Source organism: Grus americana, chromosome 7 (genome assembly GCF_028858705.1).
Source record: "Grus americana isolate bGruAme1 chromosome 7, bGruAme1.mat, whole genome shotgun sequence".
Lineage (NCBI taxonomy): Eukaryota > Metazoa > Chordata > Aves > Gruiformes > Gruidae > Grus > Grus americana.
The window spans coordinates 35549914-35564823 of record NC_072858.1 but is presented as its reverse complement, the minus strand read 5'-3'; the positions used below and the strand labels follow the sequence as shown (position 1 = coordinate 35564823).

General features: G+C 38.9%; 1 long non-coding RNA gene across 1 annotated transcript in view; it reads right to left on the bottom strand.

Moving 5' to 3' along the window:
* Window positions 1-13570, bottom strand: part of LOC129208898 (uncharacterized) — a 48981-nt gene extending 35411 nt beyond the window's left edge. The window contains exon 1 of the long non-coding RNA XR_008577907.1: window positions 13498-13570. This is a non-coding gene — a long non-coding RNA (uncharacterized LOC129208898). The remainder of the gene's footprint in view (window positions 1-13497) is intronic.
* Between the last annotated feature and the right edge of the window lie 1340 nt (window positions 13571-14910).

Below are 14910 nucleotides of genomic sequence, written 5' to 3'. Positions count from 1 at the left end.
GAAACAAAACCATCCACATACAGTGGATGTTCCAAAAAGATAGGCTTATTTTGTAAACCAGTCCCAAAATATAATCTTGCAATGGTTGTGTTTTAAGTATTGGCATGAGTTAACTATGCAAGAGTGCTCAGAGTCAGAATGGCATTCACTGTATCAGTGAGGTTTTCCATGCATCCAGGCAGCAGTTCTCAGCTCACATACACTGGGGAGAATTTAAATCGGGAGCTTTTGAAGACAGGTCTATGCACCACGGCAGCAGCCTAAGGCTGTATAGAGAAAGATGCATTTTACAACATTACTGCGAACAACATTTTAAATCAGACTGTAAGCACTCATGGATAGGGACTATATTTTACCCTGGTCCTAAGCAAAGGGTGAGGAACAACAGAGTTTTGATTGTGCCTAGACTGGGTGTGTAGTGCAAGCAACATTGATAAATGTTGTTCTAACACTCTGCTTTAAATAACTGTCTTCAGAAAGAGTAAAGATCTCCTGTCTAGGTGAAAACCCTAATTTTTCTGTCTGAGCAGTAAAACAATTCAAATAGCAGTGAAGATTATAAAATGGAAAAGAGGGAAAATGGAAAAAAACAAAGAGGGGTAGCATATTTACCTTTTGTGAGTCTGGAGAAAAATTTTTTTTAAAAAAAAAAAGCTTCCTAAACATATTTGGAGAGTTTGGAGAGTTGGAAGGATAGAAAAATCAGATCCTGTTGTAACCACAACACAACATCCACATTTGTGTTCATCACTACCTGCATATTTGAACCAAAATCACTGTCCCCTGGAGTATCCAGACCTTCCTCCCATGATCCAAGAAAAAGAAATTCTTTCAGGACAGGTAAAGTTCACTGTATTACTGCAAATTACAACTCCACTAACTCATTTCTCTGAGAGAAACATTTTATTCAATATACTGTATTTCATTCAATTCATCTATTGGTAATGAGAAGCAAGCTCACATTTACACTAATGAACTTAATGACTGATGAATGACAAAAATGCATTTCTTGTCAAATGACCTATTGCAATTGTTCCAGCAACACTGGTAGTGTTGTGTTTGCACAGCTTCCTTTGGTGGCACATCACCAGGGGTCTGACAGGTCCCTGCTGTCCAAAGTTATTCCCATCATGGGCAGTTCTATTAGGATTTCTCATCAGATTCATATGGCTGCAGTATCTTTTGGGAATATATAAAATAAAGGTTCCTAAAATGGTCCTGTCATTGTACATTTATCAGCTGAAGTTGCCAGGACTGTGCATGGATATGGCAAAATCCCAATTCTTCCATAAGGATGTGGGCTGTGTATGCAGCTTGCTGCACATTTCATCTAACAGCGAAATGAGTAGAGTATTACTGAACAGCACAGTTTAAATAAGGTCAGGAGGACAGCTTTCTCCAGGATGCTGTAGTGAAATGGACTGTAAAAAGCTCCTGCAGTGTGTGAGAGAGGGAAGAAAGGATATTATAATAGCCATACTCAATACAAGGTAGAACCAGAATTTTAAACACAGGCTGATGATATGATTTCTCCATTGGAATTCAGTATAACTGCAACTTAATATGTGAGGCAGAACAATTGCTAGAGCTTTTTTCCTATCCTGTAAAAAGTAAATAGGTTTTTAAAGTGTCTCACTGCAGAAAACAGTAAGATGAAGATGTATATATATAAATGCAGCAGAGTCTCATAACTATGAAAAGCTGAGCAGCTTGCATGGTGAAGGTGGCACCAGTTCAAGTCCTAGCATCACCAGTTCTCCTTTTGCAGTTGCGGGATGTGAAACAGTGAAATAACTGGTTATCCCAGAGCAGGTATCAGCCACCGACCGCTAGCACAGTCCTACGCTGTACTAGTAGTTACATGTGAACAGATGACCCTCCCATTTTCCTGTGTCTCCACTAGCACACAAGTGCATCATTTCAATTTCCATTAAGATTTCAGTGTCTGTGCAAAAGCCACAACAACAAAGAGTAAATATACAATACCCGATGGTACAGTACCCAGGGTAGTTGTTGGGATGCGGGAGACAAGGACTAAGGACATTCTTCTGCCTGATTCAGATGACAGATTTCAATCCTCTGCTTCCTTGAAGGATGCTCTCACGCCAGCTAGCTCCTCTGTTCTTAAGGAGTGAAGGCAAAGGTCATCTGCATCCAACTCTCATATTTCCCTTAAATTCCATGTCAGAAGCTTTATCTCCTGCAGTGTCTTGAAGAAGAAAGACTTGATCCTGAAGAAAACAGTTTCAACAGGTTGGATGATGGTTTTTGTGATAAAAATAGATTCCCAGACTACTTCAGATTATTTCTGAAGTTAAATAGACTGATGGCATGGGGAAAAAATGGCACTGTATTACATACAGAAGGCATTACAGACCACGTGTATTAAAGCAGAGGTAGAAGGGCACCCTCTTGCCTATCAGCTAATCTCTTCTTTTATTACAGTTAAGATATTTTTATATAAAGTGTAACAGAATTCCTCATAGTCCTTCCAAGATAGATCAGTGCCTAATAGCAATGGTTTGATATGCAGCAATACCTGGCCAATAGCTTAATCATTTGTCTTTTAGATATTGCTACAAAATGGGAATATTTTTTTCTTTATTGGGTGGGAGGGGCATGATAGCAGACTTCCAGACAAGTAGAAAACATTTGCTCAAAACTTAGGTGTTCATTCCCTCTCCATTACAGGCTATGCTCTCTCTTGGCTTTCCCAAGGCTTCTCTGGCTGGCTGCGTTGGCAGGAGTCCAGCTACTGTAGCAGAACATGGAGAAGGTAGAAATAATGGTAGTTAGATAGGGAGTAGTGCTTCGAAAGCACTTCCTTGACATCTCCACCTGCCTAGGACACCTGCAAGATGATTAGGATGAGCTGGAGTTCTGGACCCCAGCTGCAGTCTTTGAGGCTACTGGATGTCCAAACAGGAAGATATGTACAAACAAAAATCCCACTCAATACCTCAATAGCTGCACTTGTCTAGACCACCTGGTCACGGTAAGCCATCTCTTTGTGAGTTCCTGCCTCAAAGTTGATGGATTAATACTTAGGAATGAAGCCACAGTTGACTGAAGTAGTCCAATTAGTGTGAGAAGCAGCAGGCCATCTGCTCACTAACACAGGCTATGGAAACTCATCACTTTTGCATACCTCACTGCCTTCCCGTGAAATCAATATCTCTGTCCTAATAGTCAGAGCATTGCAATCTGCTAGAGTGTTTGTGAAAGAAAAGAGACTAAGCAATGGCAGCAAGCTCATGGCAGTATTTCCACAAAATTAAAGTGTGCTGTATGGAGAAGGACAACCTTTCCAGTTCCACTACAGACAGAAATATCTCTGCTAGAGCACACAGTTCCGAACAGAGGTGGAGGAGCTCGAGTGAGGGCACTAGCTGTTTAGCCATATTGTGCAGACTGCCGAGTACAGGCCATCCAGCTTTCCACAGTTAGAATACTCATTAGATGCAAGACGAAAGGGGTATAGTTATTCTATATAGAAGGCCTTCAAAATCCAGGTCTCCAGGGGAACCTGAACTGTAACTAGGTTCACAGGCCACTGGTCTTCAGAGAAAGGGAACACAATAATCTTACACCTTAAAATTAAAAAAGAAATACAGCCATAAAAGAGCCAGGGCAATTCAGAACAGCATTGCTTCTCGTCAGCTACTCAGCCAAATATTCCAGTTATGTAAATGACTACAGCACACATACAATTTCTATTTTAACCTGTATACAGTAGTACAGTTTGGTTTTTTTCAGCCACTGCTGTAATGTATTGATATTTTACTGATGGCATGACTCTGCTGTCCTTGGTCAGACCAAAGGTCCATGCAGCACAGCATATTATCTCTGACAATGACGGTTTAGAGGAAGAATATAAAACTACAGCAAGCCTAATTCCCTCTTTCCCTTAGCAAACCCTTCAAACTACCTGAGCCAGATGTTGTATCTTCATATTTTACAGCCTCTTCCAGGATTTTCTTTCATGAACCTGCCTTTATAATACTGTATTTAATCCACCTAAATTTTTGGTATCCACAATTTTGAGCAGTGCGTCACACAGTTTAATTATGGAACTGGGAAAAAACCCCTATTTCTTTTGGTTTTAAATCCACTTCCAAATATTCTCCCCATTGGGAGAAACATTTAATAATCCTTCCCTACTCATTGTTTTCTACTTAATATTTTACGGACTCTTAATTTCATACCACTTCAGCTATCTCTCCTCCGAGATGAAGACTTCTTGTCTACTTTGTCATTTCTTGTATGGAACAGCTTCAAATATGCAATAAGCCCTGTTGGGCTCCTCATCTATTTTTCTGATAGGAGAGAGGTGGCAGAACTGTATCTAACAGTCAAGATGTACACACTGAGCACCAGACTGGGATGGTCACAGAATTATCCAAAATAGCTCAGAAGTAATAATCACTGGTTCAGCGCCCTCCGTGTTACATATACAGATTAGGACTGGTTTCTCCAATGTACAGTGCTTTGCATTTATTAATATTGGGCTTCATTTATCATTTGATCCCTTAATCACTTGTTATTTTGACATCCCAGTACACCTCTTCACAGCCACTTTAATTTTTACTACTGCAAATAATGTCAAATTCAGAAAATGCTTCCTCTCTACTGTTACCCTTTCCTGAGACTACTTATGGATAAGGGATGAGATTTCTCTGGGACATGCTAGTAGTCTCCCTCCTCAGTGAAAATTAACTACTTATTCCTTTTTTTGGTGTTACGTCTTTTATCAATCTACAAGTCATGGGTTTTTATTAATCATTTGACTTTTTAGTTCTTCTAAAAGCTTTCAGTGAGAGACTGCATTTGAACTTTTTGGAAATCTGAATATAATTCTATACCTTAAGGCATTTTCTAACTATTTGTGTGTTTAGCTATCACATTTTCTCTTAGATAATCACACATGAGACTTACGTATAAACCAAAGATTGAAAACACTGACTCTGGACATATTTTAGGGATGGAAGAGGTACTATACCTAATTTTCATCAACTACAACACTATAGTATCATGATACATCTATACAAGGCAGATAAAAATAGAAAAAAGCTACTTATTTGGTCCCCTTAGATAAAATACAGCCATTTTTACTGAACAATAATCTGTAGTGCACCTTAATAAAGTTAGGGGTTACAAACTTTTTTTCAAAGAGGAGCATGATTGAGCTTCCTTAGCATGACATATATTTACCTATAGTGTCAATTAAGACCTGGTGGGATGCTTGAACAGAGAGTAATTTATTTCCTTGAATGCTTGCAGAGAAACCCTCCCCCAAATAAGATCAATTTTCCTTCAGGAAAGACAACAATACAGAATTTAAACGGTAGCAATGGCTTCTGTAAACTCTCCAAGCTATACCTCCTTTCACAAAAAAGGAAAATCACACAATAATACATAAAAATGTGAGAAAGAAATATCCTCAAGCTCTCTGGAAAACCAAAGTATTTTCTACTTAAAAAGCAAGGAAGACAAACTGTGTGCAGCCTTGGGAAAAAGCAAAAAAAAACCCAACTGTAGGAGCAAAATATATAAGATATGGCAGTCTGCCAAGGAATCAGGACTGGACAATAACACAGGATGGAAATACTATCCAAAACACTCCCATGGCCAATATGAACCAGTTTCTAGACACAGATTAGAGAGTTAGAGTATTAACTCTGGCAACGCTTCCCTGCTTTGTCATGCCAACAGTATAATGGAAAATGAAACACTGATTGATTGAACTGCACAGGACTTGCCATGAGATATGAACTGTATTACTTACAGAATCTTGAATGGATTCTCAGTAGCTCTGCTTTGTAACTAGCTAGTGTTTTATATTTAGCCACTTTATAACTGTAATGTGCAGATGGAAGCGGATTTTAAGCCCTGCTTTATTTCACGTTTCAGGCACTGCTGTGCCATGGCACAATAGGTATCTAGGGGATTGCTAACAAATTGGTGAAAGTACCATGCAGTAAAGTCCACATTTGGCTTTTAATTGTGTGAACGCTGAAAACACTCTGAATACTCATCCTACTCTACACAGCGATCCTACAGGGCAGGCAGATTTTATTGAGCTGGGCTGTAAATGGGTCCCTAGTCAGGGCAGGTCCTTATTCTGTTATCATGAGTGGTGTCCTGAGGTGTTCCTTAGGATTACAGGATAGCACTTTCTCTCAACAAAAATTGCAATCACTCTGACACTTGTTGCCAAGGCTGTGAAAGGCAGCAAGTAATTGCTTCTAACGTTCCCAGAACCCCAAGAAGTGTGCTGAGCAACAGTGCTACTTAAAGCCATTGAATACGGGCAGCTTCCCTAGTATTAGCCAAGATTACCAAGTGAGTTGGCAGATGCCAACACATTTTTGATATTAAAATGCTGGGAAACTACTTAAATATCGATGCATTCATTATGAAAACATCTTTTTGGCATTTGCTTCCAATTAATGCTTGTGCTTTAGCATGATCAGTTTTCCTCATTATATTCACATTTGATGACTATGTGAATGACTGAACATGATTATGGAAATATTGGCTCACATTCCCTGAAACGGATATTTGTAAGGAGGCTGTCAGTTGGAAATATTTGGAAATCTATCGGGAGCTCAAGCACATTTTAAAAGGACATCTGTGTACAAGAAGCTATCAAAATCAACAGTATTATCATACAGGCACATTGCATAATGCGGCAGAGGTGCAGTTGGTGAGCATTATGTTGCATTACCAATCTATGGTTCAGCTGTACAATACCATTGCCAGTCCTAGCTGTATAGTTATGAAAGGAATGGATATCAAGCAACAAATATGAACTTAAAGCTAAATCATGAGGTTGTGTCACAATCAGCTGGGTATCAAAAAGGGAGTAATTTGTTTTCAGAAGCCAAAAGGCTAAACACAAGATCTGTTATTAAAGAATGTTTGCAGTACAAAAACAAAGGCTTTCCTGGCACAGGCACAACAAAAATCATAGCCGTGTCTATCATCCAAGTGGTTTGTTTTAGAAATGAATTCCATAAATTTTCAAACAGGTGCACAGGACTTAGCTTCGCAAATCTATTAAAGTAAATAAAGCATGAACACTGCCCATCTACTCATCTAGTTGGACTTTATTTTAAGCTGTTTGCTGGATTTATTCATATTGCTGCATTCAACTTTTATTTTGAGGGCATTGTTCTCATTAAACAGCTAGATTACAAATATTTTGTTGTTGAAGGACAGAAGGCGCAGTTTAAGCTTTTTAATACATTTTAACCAGCATACATCTCTGATAATCAGCAACATCCTTTAAATTGCAATTCCAGCTAATTTACGCATGCCAAGCTGCCCACTGTAACTGAAGAGTTTCAGTAGCAGAGAGTTCAGTCTCCCTTGAACAGCTCTCTGACCTGCTCCAATACATGGGGCAGAAATAGCCTACCTTAGCCCTTGCAACATGGGAGGATATCTGCTGTTCTTCTACTGCAACTACGTGATAATTTCCCCCAATATGCTGCTGCTGACGGTAGTGAGAACTCCTTGCTATTGAGGTCACAGTAAATTAATCTGTGTAAGTAAGCAGCACTAGATAAATCTTGAGACCTGAGAATTTAGGGGGTTTCTGTTATGGTTTGTGCTGGGCTCAACTTGTGACAGAATAGGGAGCGTTGGCTTGTAAGGTTGTGAACAGTGACAACAAAAAAACCCAAACCAAAATGAAATAGGGAGAAAACAAACCCATTTTAAATTTTGGGTTTTGTTGGTTTTTGTTGGGGGTGGGGGGGTTGTGGGTTGTTTTGGGTTTTTTTCACGGAGGGGAGGTTATTATTTTTTATTCTTTCAAAACTCTGCCTATTTGCAATATACAACATTGTTAGTTTGCAAAAATAATACCTGAAATATGACTCTAAAAGGTTAGAAGATTTATGACTATCAGGAAACAGACAATGAAATCCAATCACTGAAATTTTAAAGCCATTTTTGCAATGTTGAAAAGTGCAACTATTTTTGACACCAGTTTAAAACAGACCAAGTATTGCAGTTTGCAGTTGTGCAATTACTGCAGTCAAAAGCAAAGCTAAAACCCAAGAAAGACTCATAGGACATGTTACGGGGTCCTGTTGAAGCCATTTTTGTACATAATGGCCAACACCTTTCATTATTTCTCATAAGTATTCTACATCCACAATTTAGTTTATAAATTGTAACGTCTGTGGGAGCTGACAGTTTTCTCATAAAAAAAAGCCTAAGTAAGTTAATTTCAAAAGAACAGAAAAAGGAAGCCAGACTGATTTGTATATCCAACCAAGCTGTAAGACTTGAAATATCTAAGGCAAATAGAAGTATTACTTCCAGGCGTTCATCTAGCAGATATAATTTTAGAAATACATATACAACTGTACACGCCCTAGCTAGCTGCTCAATGTTTTAAAAAAACAAAAAGCAAACACAAAACCCCAATGTAGTCTTTGGCAGATTGTTATAAATGAGAAGACAACGACTGTATAAACACAGAGGTCATGTCTGTAAGAACTCATTAATGCCAAATTAAAGTGTGAAATATGAGAAAGTGGACTATGCCTGTACTTGTTCCAGCCACCAACAAAGTGGTATTTTGTGCAAATCAGGCTGCTTTCTTTCCACTCACAAGCTCCTACTGAATCAACCACCAGGCTGTTCGCAGGATATTTTTGGTTGACTGGGTGTCAGTAATGTTTTTTTAATGGGAGAGTGACAGATTGAGAGAGGCAGATGTTCAAGCTTGCGTATTAAAATAGGTGCCCCTGTAAGCTGATTCCCAACATATTTCTGTGACCTACAAGCCACTTAGGCAAACAAGAGAGCACACAGGTGGTAAGCCTGACCAGTGATCCCAGACTGAACTGTATGTTACTGAACTATGTTCTGCAGGGTTCTATTATTTCTCATCAAGACCAAAGGAACTTGTTTTGAAAACAGAAAGTTGATGTTTTCTGTCTGATAGCTGCAAAGCTCCTATTACGGACAATGTCTTTGGGACTCTGGAATTAATCCCTTTTCCCTGCTTGGTTTGCTTCCAGTAGAGTGACCCTCAGTACAAATGTACTCAAATGCAAGCAATAACCACAGTTCAACACATCCAGTTGCTGTTCCCTCACATCATCAGGTAGTTATACCCAGAACCACGTGGCTTACGCAATCAGAAGGGTTTCAGAAGAAAGCTCTTTAGCACCACAGTACACAAGAGTACACACAGGAGAGCCACTTGCTGAGGTGCCCTTCTAAGTAAAAGGCTGATTACCAGAGACACTATCAATGCAAAGAATATACCAAACACATCAGCATTTGTGGAGAGGTCTGCCTGGGATTCTTCAGTCCAGATTCTGCCATGAGAATTAGCAATGCTTTGTGGAAACTGAATCTAGCAAATACATGTTTTTGATCTGCACAACAACTGCTAGAAATAAAAAAAAAAAAAAAGTTTGCTGTCATGGTGAATCTGAGCTACAATAAAGAAACAAGGGGCAGCCAATTAGCTAGCACTGACAGGATGAATTGAGAAAGGCAGCCCATACAGCTAGGAAGCTAAAAAATCTAAAGGTTCAAAGAATATGCTGCACTGCACAACATGTAGCAATCAGCAGCTCCTCAGGGGGGTTGTGTGTATGTCAACACAATGAAGACCCTTCCTAGCAGTGTACACTTACAGGCTAGCAGCCCCCGCTGCGTAGAAAGAGGGTCCTGAACCCAAGTTGGAAATGATGTTCATGAGAAATCCTCCTCACAAGAGGTAAATACACTCTTGGGTCATGAACCTTAGTTACAAGTTGCGACTAGTGTTGGGTAATTCACCTCCCAGGAACACAGCCTAGTTTGTATAAAGTTCCTGAAACTGAAAAATGGGTGCAGAAAAGCTCGCTGGGGGAAGATAAAAGAAATTATATAAAGGATAGGATGGAAGCTACAAATAATCAAATAGGAAATATCAAAGAATAGCAACAGTTCCACACAAGAGAAACAAAATAAAACAAACTTCTACATGTTTTTCTGCAGCCATGTAAGCAATAAGATGGGGAACTAGACTGCCTACCTGACTAGCTTGGCTACACACTTTTAACTGACAATATCAAATATGGGCATAATAACCATACAGGACGCCTAGTGGAAAGAAAACAATCAGACCCACTGTAACATGAAAGTCAAAGCATATATGAAAGATAGAGTAAGCTGTGCCAAGCAGTGTCATATGTTAAAGATTAGTTTAAAACTAATCAGCCAAGCCAGGTTATTAAGATGTGATCCCACGGAACTGATATTCTGGGCAAAAAGGAGAAATACACTATTATCATTGTATTATCAACTATGCAATGACAATGGTGACAGGAAAACATCATTTATACCCAGTGGAGAGCGATAAAAGTCCTGGGACATGTTGCCAGCAATCATTATTTCATGGGCAGTCAGGAAACTCAGAGAGGAGGAAAGAACTCTTGACTTAGTTGGAAGCACTGCACAGGACCAGGGTTTTCTCTTTTCTTTTCTATTTTTTAAACAGCAAGTAAAATTCTCAAAGGCAGTATGAAGAGTATCCAAAGACAACTCCATTCGCAAATAAATTGTGCCTACTAAAAACTTAAAAGAGAAACCAAAAGAACCTGATGCTGTTAAATAGCAGAGTAAGAGGTTTCATATCCAGATGAAGAAACCAGAAAGGATTATAAATTCTTGCAGGTATAATATATATGACACACTAAAAAAAAAGTGTTTGAAGAAGAACTTTAAAAAGGCATAAGGTGAAAGAATCCTGCTGAGAATCTCTAGGGTCAAAAAATGGTGAAGATTTAAAACAAGTGTTTAAAGAAGATAAAGCCATAGCAGAAAAAAATAAATGCATTTCTTCCATGTGGTGGAGGAGATTGGAGAAACTCCTATGATGGACTGTCTCTACAGCAGTACGTGAAAGTGTATCTCAAATCAAAATTAAGCACAGAAGACACTGAAAAAGGTCTTCCAATGAGCAAATGAGCTCAATAACAAACCACCAGAACCACATGATAACTGTTAATAGCATAAAGAAACTCAAAACTTGAACTACCAATGGTGCTATTCAACCTCTGGTTTAAATTTGCTTTGTACAAATTAGACATAGACCTGTTGGAGCGAGTCCAGAGGAGGGCCACGAAGCTGATCAGAGGGCTGGAGCACCTCTCCTATGAAGACAGGCTGAGAGAGTTGGGGTTGTTCAGCCTGGAGAAAAGGCGGCTCCAGGGAGACCTTATAGCAGCCTTCCAGTACCTACAGGGGCTACAGGAAAGATGGGGGGGACCGTTTATCAGGGAGTGTAGTGACAGGACAAGGGGTAATGGGTTTAAGCTGAAAGAGGGTAGATTTAGATTAGATATTAGGAAGAAATTTTCTGCAATGAGGGTGGTGAGGCACTGGCACAGGTTGCCCAGAGAGGTTGTGGATGCCCCATCCCTGGAAGTGTTTAAGGCCAGGTTGGATGAGGCTTTGGGCAACATGGTCTAGTGGAGGGTGTCCCTGCCTGCAGCAGGGGGGTGGAACTAGTAAAGCCAGGCAAATCAGTGGAAACTGTTTTAAAGAACAGAATGAATGCCTTTATAGACAAATATATTTATTGGCAATAGGAGAAACAGATTTTGTGAAGGAAGTCATGCCTCATGATCTATCAGTAGGTATACTGACAACAGAAATCGAGGTTATATTTATATACTCAAAGGCATTTGACACATCCTTAGCCAACAGATCTTAAAGAAACAACTGGTATAGATTAAGAAAGGCTTCAAATGGACAAACAAATGGTTAAAAAGCAGTGAAGAGAAGTAAATTTTTAGAGCACGAGGAGGTGATGAAGGTGACAGATGAGATTTAATAGGCAAAACAGATTAGCAGGGAAAAGGAGACAACGGTTCGCTTTTATCACCCTCAGGGTCCCAGACAGACTGACCTCTGTACTTAGCTGTCCATGCTCGGTGCATAGGGCACGCTCTCAGGAGGGAATAGGTACATCCATACAGAGAGCTCCCTTTCAGCTCCAAAGGCACAATACATGTATATGGAGCTGGCATTTATCAAATAATTTTTTTGACAAAAGGTAAAGATTTAAATATCTGATGACTAGTGACAAAAAAACCTTCAGAAATATATTTTTCTGCTGTAAAGATTAGTCAGGTATTTTCTCTTTAAAAGATTTGGTTTGAGAAATCTGAAATACTAAAGAAAGAGTGGGTTTATATTTCAGTTCAACTGTGATCTTAATTTTATCCTACACATTTTTATTAAAATCAACAAGAGAGGCACATCATCCACAAAGAGATGCTCTATATTTAGGCCTGAATGACCTTTCAGTTTTTCCACTGCTAATATTCAACACCAGCTTTTAAAGAAGTTAGCTAAAGTTGGGAAAACCAACCGTTTTTGATTCCTCTTATTCCCTCTGCCCATCCCTTCTCCACCCCAATTAGCCTTTCTTTCACTATCAAAACTGTGCTTTGTGTATCTCCAGATTTTAGATACCCTGAAAACTGCTGGACCAACACAAGACTTATTTTTCTTCAGTCCCCTGGCAGTGCTCAGAGCAAAAGCTGTGTAGATGCAGGAGAGGGTAAAGGACGTAGACATCACCCGCTCTGATGGCCTTCGCCACCCACACACTGCAATTAGGCTGGGCCAGATAGCAGAGGACCGGTTGGTGTCATTCCATGGGCCCTCCTCGGCTATAAAACTGAACAGCGTAGCTGACAGCACTGGGAGTGAATGAGGTTATGTTCTCCCCACTGCCCCCGAACTTGCAAAATTCAATTTAACCCGTTGCTGAAAAGTCTCAAGTTGCCTCTTCTGAAAAATTTTTAGGTTGCCATCAAGTCAAATATAGTGGGCCCTAAAAGGACAATAGTGCTTCCTAGTGCTACTGCTGTGAAGAGAGTAACTGCCTCCACCTTCTCCTGCAGATTAGTATTGCCCTAGCTCAAGCAAGCGTTTAACTGTTCCTACTATTAGGCACAGTAGCCACACTAGAGAAGAGCATGAAGAACTGGGACAGAGTGCTGTTTTTTCCACTGAAATTTTAAGAGAAATTATCTGAAACAATAAGGCAGGTTCCTCTGTTAAGGCAATAAATTTTCTATTATGAAAGCAATAGGAAAAAAACCCCGAAACCTCGAGCTTATATAAAAATGTTAAAATATTTGAAATACTGAATAAGGAATATTGAAATTAATTGAGTTCTCTTTTCTTTCAAAAAAAAAAATTTATCCCCACATCAAAAAGATGGATACCCCCCTCTGGCTTTTCCTTGAAACCCTCTATATATGTGAGAACAAAATTAAAAAAAATTAGATTTTCATACAGTCTGAGAACCAGTATAGTGAGGTCTCTACTGCTATTTGTAGAAGTATCCTAAGTACTCAGATCATTTATTTTTATTATGTTCTTTGATCCTCAAAATGTTATTAATTTTAAGAAAATAAGCTTTCTAAGAATTAGAAGCAGGTGTGTTTTAGTCAATATTTCACATACCTTATGAAGTTTGCTTGTCTGAAATTTTCCTCGTGCAAGTCCATCAGCTGGCCCATCCCACTCTTAAACACAAAGCTGTAGAAAGACAAACAGAAGTCATCATGAACTGTTATTGAGGAATTTGCTTTCTAAGACTACACAGAAAATACTGATGAATAATAAATTAGGCCACATCTATTCTGAAGAGAATTCTGCCAGTTCTGCCAGTGCAAACCAGTTCTATATCCATATGAAATGACAATGAAATTAAAAAAAGAAAAATAGAAATCAAGAATGTCTGTATTAGTATAAGGGAAATAGATAAGGAAGTATCTAGTCTACAAACTGAAACAAGAAACTGAATCTACAGTATGCATTTTTTCCACTAAACACTTAAGGCCTATCAAGATTTGTTTCACATTAGCAAATTAGATTTAACACTTTCACATTTAAAATAGCATAAACCCATGTGTCTGCTCCTTCTTGCCATTCATCTGTCATCTATGCTTTTATTGATGTACAATAAAAATCAAGTAAATATTATTTTAATTTGGCAGGGGCTGAGATGATGTTTACTAATATCAACACAACTAATAAAGTAAAAATGAGAAGTAATTTTAAGAAGTACAAGATACGCTCCTCCGATTAATATAGTGGTATGTTCTATCTCCTTTCTTTCTTTAAGTTTTAAACATAGCAAAGTTAATTATGAGAATAATTATAACATAATAATTATATTATCATGTAATTATCTTTAGGGGAAACAAATCCTTATAAAAATCCTAGAGGCTAGAGAAAGGCCCCAGGAGATGCGAGTGGAGCTGTTAGGAGGCCTTAACTGTGATGTCAATTTATTTGCATCCAGCTGTGTTTATTGAACAATGATTTTAAAAGGAGAAATGCCTACAATACATTACTTGGGTATGTAAATCAATACTCTTCACTACTGGAAAGCTAGCAGTATGTTGGCCATACACTCAGTGCCATTTGTGCTCACGTCATCACTGATTTTAGAACTGGTTTAGTTTTTAAATAATCCTTATTTCTGTGATATCCCATTTGGAACCTGCAGTTTGGAGTGGAGTTTGCCCTGCTGTGCAATTTCTACAGTCTGGTAAAATCCCAGCTGGCCATAGGTTTAATTCACATGCATCTTATACAGACAGTAAATTCTTCAACACGACAAAACTACTCAAAGCCTGCCTGCAGTTACAGCAGCACAGGATGACAACACTCAGCTAGTTACTACACCCATGGAAACAGCTCCTTCTGCTCTATTAGCTCATGCTTCAGCCTCACAATACGTTTTCTTCAACATATTCTTGTAACAGAGATCTGAAATAACATATCTCTAGCTGCATATCAGCTCTTCAGAAGCCTAGCTGCTATAATCCCCTCCAAGGCTGTTTTATCATGGGGAAACAAGTCTTTTCT